The sequence below is a fragment of the Nicotiana tabacum genome, chromosome 8 (genome assembly GCF_000715075.1).
Source record: "Nicotiana tabacum cultivar K326 chromosome 8, ASM71507v2, whole genome shotgun sequence".
NCBI classification, from domain to species: domain Eukaryota; kingdom Viridiplantae; phylum Streptophyta; class Magnoliopsida; order Solanales; family Solanaceae; genus Nicotiana; species Nicotiana tabacum.
In genome coordinates this window covers 93,380,607-93,400,328 of record NC_134087.1, presented here as the reverse complement: position 1 = coordinate 93,400,328, position 19,722 = coordinate 93,380,607, and the positions used below count along the sequence as shown (strand labels likewise).

The 19,722-nt window shown below is 37.5% G+C and overlaps 1 pseudogene; it reads left to right on the top strand.

The window, feature by feature from the left end:
* Positions 1 to 17,638: 17,638 nt before the first annotated feature.
* On the top strand, positions 17,639 to 18,653 carry LOC107795453 (small ribosomal subunit protein eS6-like; annotated as a pseudogene).
* The last annotated feature ends 1,069 nt before the right edge of the window (positions 18,654 to 19,722 follow it).

Genomic DNA, 19,722 nt, shown 5'->3' with positions numbered 1-19,722 from the left:
TACTATCGCGATACGCAAGCGAATCCGCGAGTTTAGCAAAGAGTTTATTAAATTAGAAAATAATTAAAGCTAGTAGAAATAGTATGAGGTTACTGAATTAAAATATTAAGAGTTAATATCACGCTACGCAAGCGAGTCCGTGAAATAATAATAATAATAAGTTAAAACGGACCTACTGGTTGCCTAGCGTTTAAATTAATAAAAGGTACTTAAGTTATTGGATTATTATTACACATCATGAAAATTAACTAATTCTTAATAAGTCTATTCAACTAATCTAGTAAGTATTATTTTGAAGATAGATCATATTATTTATTGAGAAAGTGGGCCAATTTGCTTACTTAGTTATGGCATTGGGCCAACATCTATGAAATAAATGGACAAAATATTTATAGACTTCTTAAAAGCATTGGGCCTATTGGACAGAATCTACCTTGGCCAATTATTGGGCTCCGAAATGGGCACAAGCTGAAAGCCCAATAGATTTCAAATGCTGGTTTACTACGACAGCCCACCTGGGCTAAATTGCGAGTCTGGCCTCTTTTGCTCTAAGCCATTAACCCTTATTTTTAACTAGCAATTTCAAAACCTATTTAGGATCTAGCCACTTTCTACCAAAAAAAAATAATCTAAAATCCTAGCAGAGATGGTCACATATAAAATTTGTAAAAATAAATAAAGGTTTCAAGCATGTCTCTTTTGTTATTTTTCATAAACTGGCCAGAAGTGCAAAGGTGCAAAAGGAGTCTTTAAGCACATTGCAACCTACTTGGAACATCTCAATTTTATATGCATCAATACTATAATAGATAGTAAAGACAAATAACACATGAATAAAAAAGTGTTTGATCAACCAAGGATTTATTTTACATATGAACTACAACAAGATATATTTAAACAATAAAGAAATTTAGCTAAGCACTCATTTATTTAAATGGACATGCTCCCAACAATCAAGATGAGTTCAAATCTTCTTGTTAATGTGAAAACATCTGCAACATAAGATTAAAGAGTTACCTGAGTCGCAAAATAATAAATATAACAACAAAGAATGGAAGCTCAGCAACTAAACCAGCATAAAAATAGCAGCACAACAACAGCAAAACCAACAACAAATCCGTGTTAAAACAGCTCGAAAACTCAGAGAAGAAACCCAGAAGCAAACTCTAAAGAGGACTTATACTTTTCTAAAAAAAAGGTTTGCACTTTAAGATTCACTCTTAAGACTCACAATTTCAGCTTACTAAAGGATGCTTCAGCTGCTAATTTTTTGTTGTTGTTGTATGTTCAAAAGCAGAAAATCACCCCCCCCAAAATGTGATGGGGTCCCCTCTATATATCAAAACAACCAGCTATTTCAAAAAAATTAAAAATCAATCTTTTTGACAGATTTTTCTACAAAATCTGCTCTTAAATTCAAAAAGCAAGACTTTCTAGTTCAAATCTTGTCAAGTATTTCAAACAAAATCTGCTCTCCACTATTCAAAGATAGACTTTATTCAAATAATGTCCAAAGGTCTACATTTTCTTACCAAACAATTTGACTTTTGAGTGTTGTACTCAAAGAGTCTTGAAGCAGTAAACAAACAACCAAACAAGTACCATATACTCTTAAGTATTTTTCATTACCTCACTTTTATCAATACAAAACTATTTTACTACTTCAACAAGTGCAAAAACAGAAAATTTAACATTTCAAACTTCAAAAACTAATGCTAAAATAATTAATAATAGACAAAAATAAAATCTGAAAATTAAAAATAAAAATAAAAAAATCAGCCATGAAAAAGAATAGTATTTTACCATTTTACACATCAAAAGGCTGAAAAAATGGTGGTATGCCAAAGAGGGTGTTCCGGGAGGTCGCCGGAATTAGGCCGGATTTTGGTCGCCGGATTTTTGGGGTAGAATTGACATTAATAGCTAGGTCTTGAGGAGCTCTATCCATTGATGTAGGTATTTTGGGGTGGTAGTGGTTGAAGCTTCAAGAATTTGTTCAAAATAGTGACGGAAAAATTTCCTAGATCTAAGATTCAAGGAGTTTGAGGGATTTTTTTAGGATTTGGTTTGGAGATATGGAAAGAGGAAGTTGTGGAGATTACGTGGCGTGAATTTGGAGGTGTTTGGAGGTGGTCCGCCGGCAGCGGTGGGCAGAGCTGGGGCGGCGTAGAGAGAGTGAAGAGAGAGAGAAGAGAGAAGAAGGAGAGGGAAAGAAGAGAGAGAGGAAATAAGGGGGAAATGGGGAAAAAATTTGGGGATTTTAGGCTTTAAATACGTAGGATGAAGATCAAACTAGGACCGTTGGATTAAATCAAGATGGGTGGATGAGATTGAATCTTGTCACTTAACCAAAATGACGTAGTTTCAAGACAAAACTATGTCGTTTTAAGCTCTTCTTGGCAGCCCCCTTTTGGACCGGATTTGGGCTCAAATTTTGGGCCAATTTTGGCACAATTTTAATTAAATTATACTAGCCCAATCCGTACTCCGTTTATCAAACCATTACTCAATTCTTAAAACCTATACATACACAAATAAGAACAAACACATACACACACATACATACAAATATATATACAAGGCAAAAATTAGGCATTTACACTCAACAAGGCAAAAATTAGGCATTTATATCCAATCCACTAGGAAGCTTAAGATGAATCTTTTTTCTTTTCTTGCCTTGAAAACCATTAATTTTGGGTAACACAACACTCCGTGCTCCACTATTCTTTTTGTTGGTGCATCTTCCTCTTTTTCCTCCCTTTCCATCTGTATTTGGTTTAATTCTTGAGGGGGAAAAGGTGGTGCTGATTGGGGAATTGGTGCAAAGGGGTTGATGTTGTTGGGGTTTAGGGTCATAATTGTTGTTTGGGAATGGAAAAAGTTCAGGTTTATTCGGTGTTGCATCTGTTGATGTGGTACCTGTTGAAACGTAGGGGTTGGTGTTGGAGAGTTGATTGGATTTGGGTAGAGAGGTAGGTTTAGGTTGATTATATTGTGTGTGGTACGGTGAGTCCATGTTTGATGGCTCCATGGAGATGGTGCGGGCTGGAGTTCTGGTACAGAGGAAAAGGGTGAGGGTGGAGATGAGGGGCATTCATCCATAGTCGAATCATGATATTGTTCGGGCCCAGTTGAAGTCTTTTTGTCACTATCTGGGCTAGATAGCTTGGATCTTCTATTTGGACTATGATGTCTCGCCCCTTTAGTTGTAGGCTTATGTTCACGGCATGGCCCATCAACCCTAGTTCCAACCATGATTGGGGCATATGGTCTGGTTGAATGGGCCTTGTGGAGAAGATTAGAGGTGTTGAGGATGGGTTCGTTATTTGGGCTCCCCCTGTAGGTATATTGGTTTGGTATTCCTCTCGTGTCCAAACATTCCTGCGAGGTCTGGGGTGCCTCCTGTTGTGGTTGTGGGGTGGGAGCCTTGGCATTTTGTGTTTTTTCTTTGGTGGGCTTGGTATCTTGTATAGTAAGAAGGCTATAGTCTTTGTTGACATTTATTAGTGTTGAAAAACAAGTTCCAGAATGCTTAGCTTCACTAATGTTTGCAGCCATTTGCTTCTTCCTAGGATTCATCTTGTATTCCTCATTAATGGGATGTTAACTTGGAGTTGACATAAGGTCCATTTGATTTGTACTATGAATGTCCCCTAATGAGTTAAAGGAGTTTTTGTAGGGATGATGTTCATAGTTTATGAGCTTATCTTGTCAAGCATTAATGTGGAGGACTGATTTATGGATGCAATACAAAGGTCCATATCCATAGATAAATTCTTTCTAGGGCATGTTTCAGGCAGCGCATTTAAGGGGGGATTTTGGTTTGGGAGGTATTTATGTCCAAAGGTTTTTGTGAGTAAAATCTAGGTGCATTAATTAGTGATTCTTTTCTTGTGTCATTCCCCTTATTACCCAACGTGGAAGGCCTAACGGATCAGTCCCTGGGTGATGTTGATGTCTTAGTTCGTTACCCAAAGGTTCCAACGAACAATCATTTTTAGGGAGGTGTTTGATTCAGTTGTTTGCAGAGGGGGTGGTCCTTAAAGTTCATGATTGAGTTACTATCCTCTTACTTGGTACAGTCATTTTGGTTGGGTGTTGAGACCAACGGATAATCGTGATTTTTGTCACTTGTTTCTCTAGGGTTTTTAGTGCTAAAGCACTTTGGACTTGAATTGGATTAGTTTCTTTCCACTGGCGCAGGTCAAAGTTCGAGGCTTTTCCTAGGTTCCTTTTTGTATTTGTAGGGTCCTTACTAGGTTGTCTATAACATTGGTCAATTTTTTAGGTTTCTTTGATGAGATACTATGGTCCATTGGTCGATTTTTTGTGTAATAGCCTCCACCTCCTTTGGTCCGGTTAAGTCACTTCCTTTTTAGTTGAATGCCTTAGGGTTTTGGGATGGACAACTATTTTGGTTATGGCCTAGTCTTCCACAGTTTGTGCATAGCAAGTTAAAACCCTCGTAAGTAATTTTTTGTATGTGTTTATCAATCACTATGTAAGTTTTGAATAGTTTTTCTATGGGGACTAATACGCAAAGTCGGGCATATTTCCCTCTCATATCAATTTGGTGCAGGCGTCGATACGAATTAGTTGACCTAGATTTCCTCCAATTTTCTGTAGTATTTCGTAGTCGTAAAATTCTGTAGGTAACTTCGGAAGTCTGGCCCATATTGCTGAGTAGGTTAGAGCAGTTTTCGAGGCGACAAATCTGGGCTCCCATTTTCTCACAGTGAGGAATTGGTTTCCAACGAACCAAGGTCCTTCATAAAGAGCTTCCTTGTAATTTTCTTTTTTAGTGAATTTGACTAGGTAGTAGTTACACCCTAGGTCAATTAGTCTAAGGAGGTGATTGGTATGAAAAAGTCTGGATCCAAGTAGTTGTCAGTTTCATCTTCAGGTTCGTAAGTTCCCAAGTTTTGTTGCACTACTACTTGGCTACAAGGTGAGGAGGTGTTAATACTAGATTTTAGTGTGTCCAAGAAGGATAATTTATTAGTGTTATTTGTGCTATTTTCCATCTTTGGTCCTTCCTGAGAAGGTTGGTCGATGCTTATTTTCTTTTTGTTAGAGGGTTGGGTAGTGTGTCTCATGAGGCTGAGATAGGGTTGGCTATTCGTTCAAAGGCTTTGGGGGGTTCATTCCTGCTTCCAGTGGAGGTAAGCTAGCGCTGGTTTGGTCATCATCTACAACGGCAGTATGTATGTTCATGAGATGGGAATGGAGTAGGTAGAAACCTTAGGGGCTTAAGAGGAGTGACGAGAAACGGGGAGGAAAAACTAAATCTTAGAGAGAAGGATGAGCATCTCTCTCTAACCCATGCCTGGAAAATCAGTTCTCAAATTTTCTCTAAGAAGAAGAACACATGACATACAAATACTTACAAAATAATAGTAAAATTGTATTGTAATTGTATGTAAATTGTATTCTGTTGTAGCTATATATATTTTCTTATTTGAATATTGTATGAAAGTCGAAAAACAGTTGTATAATATATGAATTGTTGTATAAAATTTGTATTTAAGTTATCAATATTGTCTTTTTACATAAAGTTGTTAATATGCGTCAAAATTGTATTAAGAAAGGAAGTTTTGATTGGAATTTTAGACAGGAATAAAAACACACCACTTACAAAATACATACAAATTATATACAAAATACATACAAAAGGCATATTGTTATTTAAGTTGTATCGTTATATTTAATTGTTGTAGATGTATCAAATTTATACGAAATTTATTTTTAATCTGTTTGTTATTGTACCATACAAATTTATATGTTGTTGTTGTCACTTAAAATATCATTTATCGTGTGAATTTTTTTATTTCATTAGTAAGTGGTATAATAAAATAAAAATAATATTCTATTTTTACTAAATAGATATCAGGAACTTTCCGATCAATTTTCTTGTTCCCTGAGCTTTTCTTTTCATCTAAAACTTTTCGTTCAATTATGTTCTAGTGTAAATAAAAAAAAAAAATTACGCGTCAATTCCACCATCTTCCTTCAGTAAAATGTGCATATACTTATAAAAAATTAACAGTAAACTATTAAAGAAAATATTTCAAAAAATTTAAAGCCAGAGAAAGAATTGTTTGTGTTCTCAGATAATAAAAGCGTATAAATATTTTAAATTGTATCTATTTTATCAGAACCAATTGCTAGATTATAATAATAATATAATACTCATAAATAATAACAAGAAGAATAGTATAAACTTGATGAATGGTACGAAAATTCTGCTTTCAGATTTCGTATGTTTAGCAGAGAGAAATGATGTGTAGTTTGTGTTTGGTAAAAAAATACAGAGAATTAGCTAAAAATTGTATTGTTTTACAAGCAATTAACGCAACAGAAAAACAAGGAAAGAGGAAGGAGAAAATGTCACAACCCGGATTTCCCACTCTCAGGAGTCGTGATGGCGCATACTAGTGAAAGCTAGGCAAGCCAACCATTATAATTTTACCTTTTTTCCATTTTTTAATCCTTTAATAATTAAGAGCCAACATTATATAAACATCGGAAATTAAAAGCGGAAGACTGAAACGTAATATATTAATAAAGATGCCAATACTAATCCATACGTAAACTACCCAAGACTGGTGTCACAATTTCACAAACTGTCTAGGAATACTACAAATAAAGGTCCGAAAGAGTCATTACAACACTGTTTCTGAAATACATAAAAGAAACAGAATAAAGGATAGAAGGAGACGCTAAGGCCTGCGGACACCTGCAGGACTACCTCGGATCTCCGAATGGATTGAAGGCAGCAACCCCAAAGCTAAGGTCCAAAAACTGCTGCACCGGTAAGTGCCTAGCCTAACCTCGGCGAAGTAGTGACGAGTCTAGGACCAGACTACCAAATAAACTTGTGTAGTTAAATCATATACAACGGAAAGTAAAAGCAAGAATGTACAGTTAAGTATGGGAGGGGGGACATGTTGCGGGGAAACATCAAATGATAACAGAAGGACAACATGTAAATATTGTCACACCTCATTTTTCTACCCGAAAGGGGATATAAGGGAGTTTTTCCAACTAAAGTGACAAAAAAGAAACGGGATTATTTATTCAAATTCAGAGTCGTTACTTGGGATAATTTATGGTGTCCCAAGTCACCGGTTTAAAATCCCGAATCGAGGAAGTTGACTCTTATTTAAGGTATGCGAACACAAAAAGCTGAGTAAGGAATTCTTTTAACCCGGGAGAAGGTGCTAGGCATTCCCGGGTTCCGTGGTTTTAGCACGGTCGCTCAACTATTAATAATTGGCCTAATTATCTGATTAATTACATGTTTTAAACCTATTGTGCATTTTTAACTTTATAACCGCTTTCATTTATTTAGAACAATTATGGAATTTGTTTGAACAAGTCGCGATGTCGCGCACTCGTTTGTTTTTGTACACATTGCGAATCGTGTCACGGGAACCGTACCCACGATCTACAACATGTTTAAATTATTAATAGTTCAAAGTTGTGGTCGGGTCACATGAAATGTGCACCCAGATTCGGGAACTACGTATCATAACTACGTCACGAGAACCGTACCCATAATTATGATGATTTATTATAACGCACCTAAAAGTTTGCCTACCCATGTGTGGTCGACCTATAACATACTACTAGCGGATCGAGCAAGTAAAGTAAAACAATTAAAATGATAAATATAATTTTTCCATTCTACACGTCCAAATTCTCATATTCAAAGTAGCGAAAACTCCAACCAATCTCTTAGATATGTTAAATTAATTCCTTGGCCATCAAAATAGTAGCTGTGAGGCTTTAAACAATTCTCTCTTAATAAATCAGTGAAACATGGAATCAAAATTCATTTTTAACTATCAAGACTCATCCAAATAGATTAAGCTAAATAACATACAAACAATAATCAGCAACTAAATGAGGTAAGCAAATATCAACCAAATAGAGCAAGGATAAACTAATGAAACAATGGGGTTGTGATATTAAGCAAAACAGAGTATAAGAAAATGAGAAACAAATCAAAAAATTAATTGTGAGGTCGCTTTGAACTCAGAAATATGACAAACCGCGGACGGACATTAGAATCGGCACCGGAAAGCTCGAAGCCAAAGCGAGCAAACTCCAGCGATAAATTCAAGCCACTCTCAAACTCAATCGACTAACTAAACCGAAATCAGAAGAAAGGGGTAGAAATGTTTTTTTTTGTTTTTTTGTATTTTTTTCCTGATTTTCTTTCCTTGAAACTTGATTAAGAATTAATCAAACCATAGAAATCTCCTACGTTTTCTTTATTTGCCGTTTCCCATTTCTTTGTTAGTGCTTGTCCCCTTTATTTTTGTCCATTCTTTTTATCCAGAATTCCTTTCCCCATTCTTTATGCCTTTCGCTCCTTCCCCAATTGATTTCGTCAGAGAATGCCAATGTGAGGAGCTAGTTGCTGGAGAAAGATACAGCCGCTTCTTTTTGATTTCGGTCCTTCCCCTCTATTTCGTTTCTTTATCTATGTGTGTATGAATTATTTTTGCTCCAGTGAAGGAGATGGCGGAGGCCGTAGATTCTTGGGGATTTTTTTTCGATTTTGTCAAGATGAAGAACAAAGGTCTAGGGGTGTTCTTAGGTTGTGCAATTTGAAGAAGAACGACGGGGGGTCTTAGCTATTTTTTGGGGATTAGGATTTTGACATTATTTTATAGAGGGTAGGAGTTAGGTTATGTCAAATGGGGAATGAGTATGTGCTCAATGTTTTGGGCTATCCAAAATTGTGCCTACATATCTTTGGCTATAAAAGAATCAGACCACATGTAGTTCAGAAGTAGGAACAATGATGGAGTATACCGAGGTAGAGAGCCGGTCGAGGTGCCGTTCCGTCGAGGTTCCGATCTGCGGTCCTGTTATTACATCAAAAATAAAAAAGACTAACTAAGCCTGTTAACTATGAGTTACAAGATTCCTATTTATAAGTCTTCTGAAGCTTGATCTTGAGTCTTGAATGATTCTTAATACAGACTTTAGATTTGAACCGTGACACTTGCTAGCTGTAGGTGCTAGTTCATTCTTCTTCAACTTTTTCGGATCAAACGTGGACACACCATGCTTGTGACTTCAGTCGTATATTGAGAAATCCACCTTTTGTCTCAGCTTCTGCATTTTGGATTCACTTCCTTTTTTTTTCTTTTTTATCCTGGATTGAGATTACTTCTGTTGATCATCTCGGACTATTGATTCACATTCTTGCCGCAAGTTTCTGCTACTTCTAACTTTGAATTGAATTCTGAAATGACTTCCCTTGTTCTCCAGGTGGGTGCCTACTGCCGATACTTGAAATGTATTCCCTTGTTTTTCAGGTGGGCACCTGATTGCCAAAACTTGAACTGTATTCCTTGTTCTCCAATAGGCGCCTGATTGCCAAAACTTGAACTGTATTCCCTTGTTCCTCCAGGTGGGCGCCTGCTGCCAATGCTTGAAATGAATTCCCTTATTTTCCAAGTGGGCGCCTGATTACCAAAACTTGAACTGCATTCCCCTATTCTCCAGGTGGGTGCCTGATTGCCGAAACATGAACTATATTCCCTTGTTCTCCAGGTGGGCGCCTGATTGCCGAAACTTGAACTAATTCCCTTGTTCTCTAGGTGGGCGCCTGATTGCCAAAACTTGAACTGTATTCCCTTGTTTTCCAGTGGACGCCTGATTGCCAAAACTTGAACTGTATTCCCTTGTTTTTCAGGTGGGAACCTGATTGCCAAAACTTGAACCGTACTCCCTTGTTCTCCAGGTGGACACCTGATTTCCAAAACTTGAATTGTATTCCCTTGTTCTCCAGGTGGGCGCCTGATTGCCAAAACATGAACTGTATTCCCTTATTCTCCAGGCTTGAACTGTATTCCTTTGTTCTCCAGGTGGGCGCCTGATTGCCAAAACTTGAACTGTATTCCCTTGTTCTCCAGGTGGGCGCCTGATTGCCGAACTTGAACTGTATTCCCTTGTTCTCCAGGTGGGCGCCTGATTTCCAAAACTTGAACTGTATTCCCTTGTTCTCCATGTGGGCGCATGATTTCCAAAACTTGAACTGTATGCCTTTGTTCTCCAGGTGGGTGCCTGATTGCCAAAACTTGAATTGTATTCACTTGTTCTCCAGGTGGCCGGGGCCTGACTGCCAAAACTTGAACTGTATTCCCTTGTTCTCCAGGTGGGCGTCTGACTGCCAAAACTTGAACTGTATTCCTTTGTTCTCTAGGTGGGCGTGTGATTGCTAAAACTTGAATTGTATTCCCTTCTTCTCCAGGTGGGTGCCTGATTGCCAAACTTGAACTTTATTTCCTTGTTCTCCAGGTGGGCGCCTGATTTCCAAAACTTGAACTGTATTCCCTTGTTCTCCAGGTGGGCGCCTGATTGCCAAAACTTGAATTGTATTCCCTTGTTCTCCAAGTGGGCGCCTGATTGCCAAAATTTGAACTGTATTCCCTTGTTCTCCAGGTGGGCGTCTGACATTACAACAAAACAGACAAAACAAAAGAAACTTTTCTGCCCAGTTTTGTATCTGGGCACATCTGTGAGTGTTAATCGAATCATGTTACCCAAAAACTCTAAGAATTTAAAAGCTAAATCCCATTATCCAGGAGGGTCCTGAAAATTTAAAATTAAATCTCATCTTACGAGTGGAAACCTGGAAGCTAAATTCTATTTTCTAAAAGTAACACTTGCGCTAAATCTCATTATCCAGGAGGGTCCTGAAAACTTAAAACTACATCCCATTATCCAGGAGGGTCCTGAAAATTTTAAATTAAATCCCATTATCCAGGAGGGTCCTGAAAATTTTAAATTAAATCCCATTATTCAGGAGGGTCCTGAAAAGCCGAGAATGAACTTACTTGAGCCATGCTCTCTTCCTGGAGGATCTCTGCAGAACGAACAAAATTCCTTGCCCCTGAACCATGCTTTTCCTCATGGAGGGTTCCTGTAGATCGAACAAATTTTTCTTTCCCCTTCTCAAACCGCCTTTGTGCTGACAAAATTTGGGCACGACACTTGAAAAAATTCAAACTTCCAATTTTGATTTGGACACAATTTTTGTCCTTGTTTCAAACAAAGAAAACTTGTGAGTTTAAACATGGTGGTTGGTTTATGGCCTTGACTTTGAGGGCGATTGCTCCTTCCCTTGCCATGATAACTTTGATTTCAACTCGAAAGATATTGCTTGTTTATTGACTGACCACTTTCTCTGACACCCTTATCACAGAAAATACCTCTGATCCCTTCAAACCCAACACCCTCTATCTGTTGCATTGTGCTAATGAATTGACATATACCGAACCTTTGTATTTCACATGAATCCCAAAGCACGTTGATTGTTACCAACTCAGTGTGATTGCTGTTTTTACCTAACGTATGCTACTGGCCTTGGCGTTGAGGTCTATTGCTCCTTCACTTTCCATGATAACTTTGATTTCCACTTGGAAGACCTTGCTTGTTATTGGTTAACCACTTTCTCTCTCAACCTTATCACAGAAAATACCTCTAATTCGTTCAAATCCAAGCCCTCTATCTGTTGCATTGTGCTCATGAATTGACATATACCGAACCTTTGTATTTCACATGAATCACAAAGCACGTTGATTGTTACCAACTCAGTTCGCGTACTGTTCTTTCCTGACATATGCCACTTTGATGTGCTAGCCAGATTCCATTTTGTGCAATTGGAAAACTGGTGGTAAATTTTGAAGTTATTTCTCACTTGTTCTGACCAAACAGACTCAGGAAGAGGAAGTAAACAAGACAAAAGGAACAGAGTAAAGGACAATGGAAAGAGATGATTCCTAACAAGAAAACTACAAAGTAGAAACTTATCAGATGTGGATACCAACTCTAATGACCATGACATGCACCTTTGGATTAAGTGGCCTAATCTATCAAGCAAGTCTGATGCTCAACTCTTGTTATACCCCTAAACCGTGAAACTGGGCTTCAATGCTCTGATTATCCAATCTGATTCATGATCCTTATTCGACTTGTAGTGCCCGAAGGGTTTTCACCATCAAGCCTCTCTCATTTTGTTCTTTCTCTCAACTCACCATCGCCTTATGGTGCCTGTGAAGGTTTTCACCAATAAGACTCTCTCATTTTATTCTTTTTTTCTTATTTCCTCTGATTCTGCAGATGACAAGACATTAACCATGGTAATAACATCACATACTCTTGGCATGTTTAAACTCAGCACTCTAAAAAATTATCTGGGAGGTCTTTTTTGGACTGTAATGTGGCTTTTGGACATGGTTAGAAAGAAAGGATAAAGTCTCAAAACAACTAAGACAACGAGGTTAATTTATTTACAACTTTTGGAATTCATTCTAAAAACATTGCCCCAATTTCTAAAACAAGGGAATTTGGTTCTTTTTTTTCTTTTTCTTTTGATGGAGTTACTAAGAAAGAACTGCCCCACTTTCGACTTCGTGGGATTATGAAATATTTTATTTGGTATGACCGAACCGTAAGGCTGCCTACATATCCTGTGGTGACAAGAATCAGGTCAAACGTAGTTCACAAGACTATTTTTTGTTACTATTTACCTTTTTCTCTTTTCTTTTCTTTTTCCTTCTTTTTTTATTTTTCTCTTTTTTCCTTCTTTTTTTTCTTTATCTCTATTTTTCTCCTTTTTTTTGAATTTTTCTTTTGGAATGAACTTTCTAAAATAAACTTCTAGGGATGAACTCTATTTTTTCTTTTCATATGATTCTAACTTGATTCCAAAAAAGGGGAGGTCAAAGAAATCAGTACAGGCTCAAAAGGTATAAGTGTTTGGATAGCTGAAAGAGGGCCTCCCAATCCCTAAAAATGCCAAGTACAACACATGCAACTTGAAATGAAAAAGGAAGAGCACACACAACATTTCTTTTACAACTTCGACATTGATATAACTGATATGCTTTTCACTTTTTCTTTTTTTAGTGCCTTATCAAGTACATAATTCTCACTGGGTGATTTCTTTTTCACGATGGATACCCTCCGTCTATTTGGAGCAAACTCCCTTGACTTTATCTTGTAAATTAAGGTGTACTTGAACTCAAAACTGCTCACTTCAAATTATTGGGACGCACTCTCTTGTAACAAATTCTTGTCGTCCTCTTAACTTCCCAAACCATCTGCCTCAGTTTTACACAGTTCGGGCTTTAAATGATCTCTAAATATCCAATTCTGTACTTATTTCCTTCAAGTGTCCCTATCATCTTCAAAATTATTTCATTGCTTCATAATTAAACTAACTTTTAAGACCAGGTCTAGAATTATGTGTGCATGTCATGTCACTAGAGCCAGCATGAAAAGAACTATAAAAGGAGAAGAGAACTAAACAAAAATGACTAGAAAATAACAGAAAACAGAAAATTGCACTAGACAGATGGTGAAAGAGTTTGAACAACAAAACAAGCAAAATAAACTAGGTTAGAACCCTAGAACAAACCTAGATAACACTAAATGAGTTACTACGACTAAAGGAACTAGGCAAAATAAAAGGATAGAAGAGTTTGAGGCACAAGACAATATCCGGATTACAACCCTGAAATAACCCGGACAACAGAAATGACAATAAAATGAACCACCAAGACTCCTCCCTGGCTATCCAAGAAAGGAACGTCTCTCTAATTACCAAGCTCGACATATTAGCCACTAAGTTCCACATTAATATTACCAAGACCATTGCCAATTTCCATATCATTAACTTCAGTCAGCAAGTTCCCAAGAGAATTCTCAGGCTCCCTGTCACCACGCATCATCCCCACAAAGTGTGCATCATCATGTGCAGGTAAAAGATTCTGCGCGATATGTTGGGTGTCACTGTCCTGGATCACAATTATCCTTTCTTGAATCATTCTTTCTATTTCCTTTTTCAAATCACGACAATCTTCAATGCTATGACCTTGGACATTAGAGTGGTACATGCACCGTACAATAGGATCAAAACCTTTTGCATATGGGTTCGGAGTGTAGCCGAGGAGCAGCTCAATCAGGCCAGAGTGTTTTAACTTTTCAAATAGGCTTGTTTAAGATTCTCCGATTGGCGTAAAATTATTTCTTTGCCTTTGTTTACCTCAATGCCCCAGTTTTCTAGGGTTGTTGGATGTTCGAAAATACTGTGAAGACGCACGAGAATTTTGGGATGCTGGTGCTCGCCGTAGGGAGTGACCTAGTGGTTGGACAAATGGCCGGATGTTGTTCGGAGGATAATACTGGGGTGGATTATGTGGAGTTTGGGGATGTTCATGAGGTCGGTATTGAGGCTGAAAGCATTTAGCAGGAATGCCCACTAGATCCTGTCGTTGGCGGGGCTCAGCAACATCTTTTCTATCAATGGGAGGACTGTCCCGAGCAACTTGTTCGTTCCATCTGAACCAAAATTCCCTAAAACTTTACTTGGGTTTCTTTTCCATCTGAGATAGGGAGGAGCAGTCTGGGATAATGCCTATATTATACTAAAAGTGTAAAATCTTGAGCCATGTCATCCCATGCATGCCACTTACCGACATCTTGACGAGTATGCCATTCCAAAACTGCCCCAGTCAGGCTCTTACTAAAATACACCATTAGCTACTCATCTTTCCCGTCAACACTTCTCATTTCACTACAATAACCCCTCAAATGGGCTACTGGATCTCCACGGCCATCATACAAATTAAACTTTGGCATCTTAAACCCTTTCAGCTTTCTGGATATCTCATCTTGCTCCACTGTCTTAGTAGGTTTTGCAGTCTCACCGGGAGGCTCAAAATGAGGAGCGTAAGAGTATGGACCTGAAACCTTGAAAATTGGTTCTTGAGCATAGTGTTGGGCATCGGGGATTTTGAACACAGTCTCGCTAGAGGATCGAGGAAAGGTAGCAGGTGAATGAGCTACAAAAATATGAATGGTCAAAGGAGCAGGATATGAGGTGGTTCTGGGGAGTGGAGTGTGAAAAGGTTGTAGGTAGATATCAGCAGCAGTAGGAAGCTGTATTTGTGACAGCGGCGAAATGGTGACAAGGCTTTCACTGTAGTTAGGGAGAATTGATGGTGGAGGACGCCCACTAATCCAGGCTTGGTATATTTCAGCCATATGTCCTTTCAACCTTAGGACCTCTTCTTTCAACTCAGATTCTTATTCAACAGTGTCCTTAGACGTATCAATAACACCCGTGTCCAACTCTTTGCCAACCATGACTACCTTGCTATTTGACTTTGTGTTGTATGGAAGAGTTACTAGTTTAAGAACCACAAGCCAACCACCCTTCTGTTATAATGAAGATAACAAAGAGGAACAAATGAAGTCATCATGTTAGCGTTAGGGCATTTAACAACTAAAAATATCACATTGCGTGCAATGCACCTAGCAACAATTAACGGTTCAAGAATGACTTCGAGGGTCACAAGGTCACTTGGCATCATCCCAATTTGTTCATTTCAATCTTTTTTTTTCTTTTCTAGCACTTCTTGGCTTTCTCATTATCCTTCCTTTTTTTAATTATCACTCTTTCTTTCCTCACATCCCATAATTTCACCTCTCTTTTTTTTCCTTTTTTTTTAACTTAAAAAAAATGATTCGATCGAACCCTATGTAGGTTGCCTACGTATCATAGCACCGCATGAATCAGATCTTTGCATAGTTCGGAAAGATCGAGAATAAAGTAAACAAACTAAAATTCTTTTTTTTAAATAGATACTCTATGAGAAATTATTAAGGAAAAAAAACCTAGAAGAGAAAAATATTTTTTGATTCTTTTTTTTAGAAAGGAAATCTAAAGAATGAACCAATGAAAAAAGGCCAAACCCATATGCGCCCCCTCTAACTTGGCGCCAAAATTCATATGGACACCTCCACTTAGCTATGTTTCATTTAAACACTCCAATTATGTTTTAAGTGTTCCACTTAAACACAAAACACTGACATGGCAAAAAGATTGTAGTTCACGGCTCTTAGGCGCGTGATTGGATCTGATATAATATTTTCCTTTTCTTTTTATATTCCTTCTCCCCAAAAGCGCATCACCACCGTCTCTGGCCTATTGCTACAACTCCTCCGCTACCATTCTCATGCCTCTCTCTCTCTCCTCCACCACTCTTCCCCTTCCTCCTACACTGTCTTGAAGAAAAATAGGACGAAAACCTTCCAAATATTGTAGGAATTTCACTGGTTTGATAATGACATAATTTATGTGTTGAAACTTTTTACAAAATAAAATGCATAAAAAGAGAAAATTGTTGGCCCCTCCATTTATGTTGCTCTGTTCGATGATGAATTTGGGTAACATTAGTTTGAAATTCTTGTTACCCGGTTCTTCAAAAATTCGAAGCTTTAAGAAAAATTAAAAATTTCATATTATTGCTGATAATATCAGTAAAAGATTAAAGTTGAAACTTAAAAGCTCTATAAACACCCACTCAAGTTCGAAGCTTTAAATTTCAAATTGAAGAATTTGGAGGTTATCTTATTGTGTTTTCATTCCCACTTGATTTGTTCTTGAATTTCATAGATGTGGGTTGGTTGATTTTGACCCAGAGATATAGTTTGTGGTTATTGGAGTTTTTATGGACAATTTTGTTCTTGAATTTCAATTCAGATCTAGGTTTTTATTCCACATGTTTAGGTGATGGCATTCTTGGGGAGAAGTGAGAAATGTGTTTGGCTATCAGTGATGGACTTTTACAACATAGCCATGAAAATGTCTGATAATGTGATAGATGGCTTAAGCAAAAAAATTGTAAAAGAGAAAGAAAAAAAGAAAATAGAAAAAAGAAGTGATTCTTCTTCCATTGTCGTTTTTTTTTTCTTTTGCTGACTTGTCTCTTTATTAGTGATGTTAATTTTCATGTCAGTGGCAAGTAGCATTCACGCACTTAGCCTTGCTTAGAGTTGTCAAAATTGTATTTAAGTGGAACAGTTAAAACATAGTTAGAGTGTTCAAATGAAACATAGCTAAGTTGAGGTGTCCATATGAATTTTGGCGCCAAGTTAGAGGGGCCGCATATGGGTTTGGCCATGAAAAAATATTTTGAATTTTCACTTGATATCTTAAAAAAAGACTTCGAAATGAGAAATGAATAAGATAAAAAAAATATTTTTGTACTTCAGTTTTTGATTACCTAAGGGAGGTACTCTAAAGATAAAGTATATTTTTTTTCTATATATAAGGTCCTAAAGTTCTAATGAAAATAAAAAGAATATATATTTTTTATTTTTTTATTAATTTCCAAAAAGAAGAACCTTAAAAGAAAATCTTTTTGGATTTTTGGAATTAATATCTTAAAGAAAACTTCTAAATAAGTATTAAAAGAAAATTTCCCCTTTTTTTCTTTTTCTTTTTTGTCTTTATAGTCTTAATATACTAAAGGAAATATAAAAGCAATTTTTATTTTGAGTTCTAGATATTAATTTCCTAAGGAAAACCACCTCAAAAGATTTTTTTTTTTTAATTTCTAAAATTAATTTTCTAAAGAAAACTTCTAACGGAAATATAAAACGCAAAATCTCTTTTTATTTTTATTTTTGAGTTATAGCACACTTTTTCAAATACACAATAGAAAGTACAATAACAAAAGACTCGATATTACTGTACAACACTAGAAGGTAAAACACGACATAAAAACAAACATATACAAAACATAAAAAAATCTCCTTAAGCAATTCTTGAATTAGGGATCCCTAATAGCAAATAAAGCTAAACATCACTTCATCATCTTCACGGCCTCCTACGAGTTCAACCGAAGATGAAGTTCAACATCGCAAATCCCACCACTGGATGCCAGAGGAAACTCGAGATCGACGATGATCAGAAACTCCGAGCCTTCTTTGACAAAAGGATCTCCCAGGAGGTTAGCGGAGATGCTTTGGGGGATGAGTTCAAGGGTTACGTTTTCAAGATTATGGGAGGATGTGACAAGCAAGGTTTTCCAATGAAGCAGAGAGTGTTAACTCCTGGCCGTGTTGGCCTTCTACTCTACCGAGGTACCCCTTGCTTCCGTGGTTATGGTAGGGCGAAATGAAGAGCGCAGAAGGAAGTCTGTCCGTGGATGCATTGTCAGTCTTGATCTTTCTGTTTTGAATCTGGTTATTGTTAAGAAGGGAGAGAAAGATCTGCCTGGGCTGACCGACACTGAAAACCAAGGATGAGAGGACCCAAGAGGGCTTCTAAGATTAGAAAGCTCTTCAATCTTTCCAAGGAAGATGATGTCAGGAAGTATGTTAACACATACCGTAGAGATTTCACAACCAAAACTGGGAAAAAGGCGAGCAAAGCTCCTAAGATTCAAAGGTTAGTGACACCCTTGACTTTGCAAAGAAAGAGAGCTAGAATTGCTGACAAGAAGAAGAGAATTGCCAAGGCTAAGTCAGAAGCAGCTGATTATCAGAAGCTTCTTACTACTAGGTTGAAGGAGCAAAGAGAAAGGCACAGTGAGAGTTTGGCTAAGAAGAGGTCTAGACTCTCTGCAGCTTCTAAGCCATCTATTGTTGCTTAAGATCAGTGAGATCATAAGAGAGGGAAAAAAGGATCAGTGAGATCTAATTCCTGCTATTTTTGTAACTAGTTCTTTTAGTTATTGCTTGGATGTCTTATGTGGTTTTGGTGGTTTCTACTGTTCTGATGATGACTTTCATCTGGTAGGTTTTCACATACAATTATCTTTCAGCTTCCAGTTTTTGGATACTTTGTCTCTGATCTATCTATATACAACGATCTACTGTTTTATGTTAAAAAAAAGAATTAGCGATTCTGATTGGATGGTCCCGAGGTGTCTGTCATGCTCAAACTCTGATAAGTAGATCCACACCTGTATTAGAAAACTGAAACCAACACTATGTGAGACAATAACACTCCATATAGGACACATGCAAGACATGATTGATGCTATTTTTGCAAAATAACTTATGTGGCCAAAAGGTGGCTAGAAGTGCAAACTCGACAAAAGTGACCTCTAAGACATGGAAAAATTACTTGGCAGAAATGACCCATTTTATAGAAATGGTCTATGTGGACAAAAGTGGCTAATCCTGCAAATTCAACAGAATGGACCTTAAACAGAGAGAACATCTGGACTTAGAATCTAAAACATGGGTCACTGAACCACTTTTGCGAAAATGACCCCATTTTGCAAGAATGGCAGATGTGGCGAAAAGCGGCCAGACATGCAAATTGATAAGGACAAACCTTTAAAGTAAAGATACCCCTAATTATGGATTGAAGGCTCTCCAGACACAATTAAACAAACCACTTTGCAAAAATAGCCTTATTTGTGCAAAATGACTGATGTGGCCAAAAGTGGATAGAGATGTAAGATTTGGCTACGACCCTCGAAGCCAAGAACCTAACACTCACTAAGAAGACCGGACCCTAGGTGGGTTGCATACGTATCCCGTCCCGAGAGACGAGAATCAGGTTCGTGTAGTTCAGGAAAATCGGATACAGGTGAGAATTAAAAACAAGTAATTTAGAGAAAAGACCTGTTAGGAGGTTTCCATTTCCGACAACCAGTTTGGTTTAATGTTGGGTCGTTCTACTGTAGAAGCTATACACCTTGTTAGGAGGTTGGTTGAACTGTACATAGCTAGGAAGAAAGACCTGCACATGGTGTTTATTGACCTAGAAAAAGCGTATGACAAGGTTCCTAGAGAATTTCTCTGGAGAAGCTTGAAGGTAAAAAGCGTGTCTATTCCCTACATTATGGTGATTAAGGACATGTATGATGGGGCAAAGACTCGGGTTAGGACAGTAGG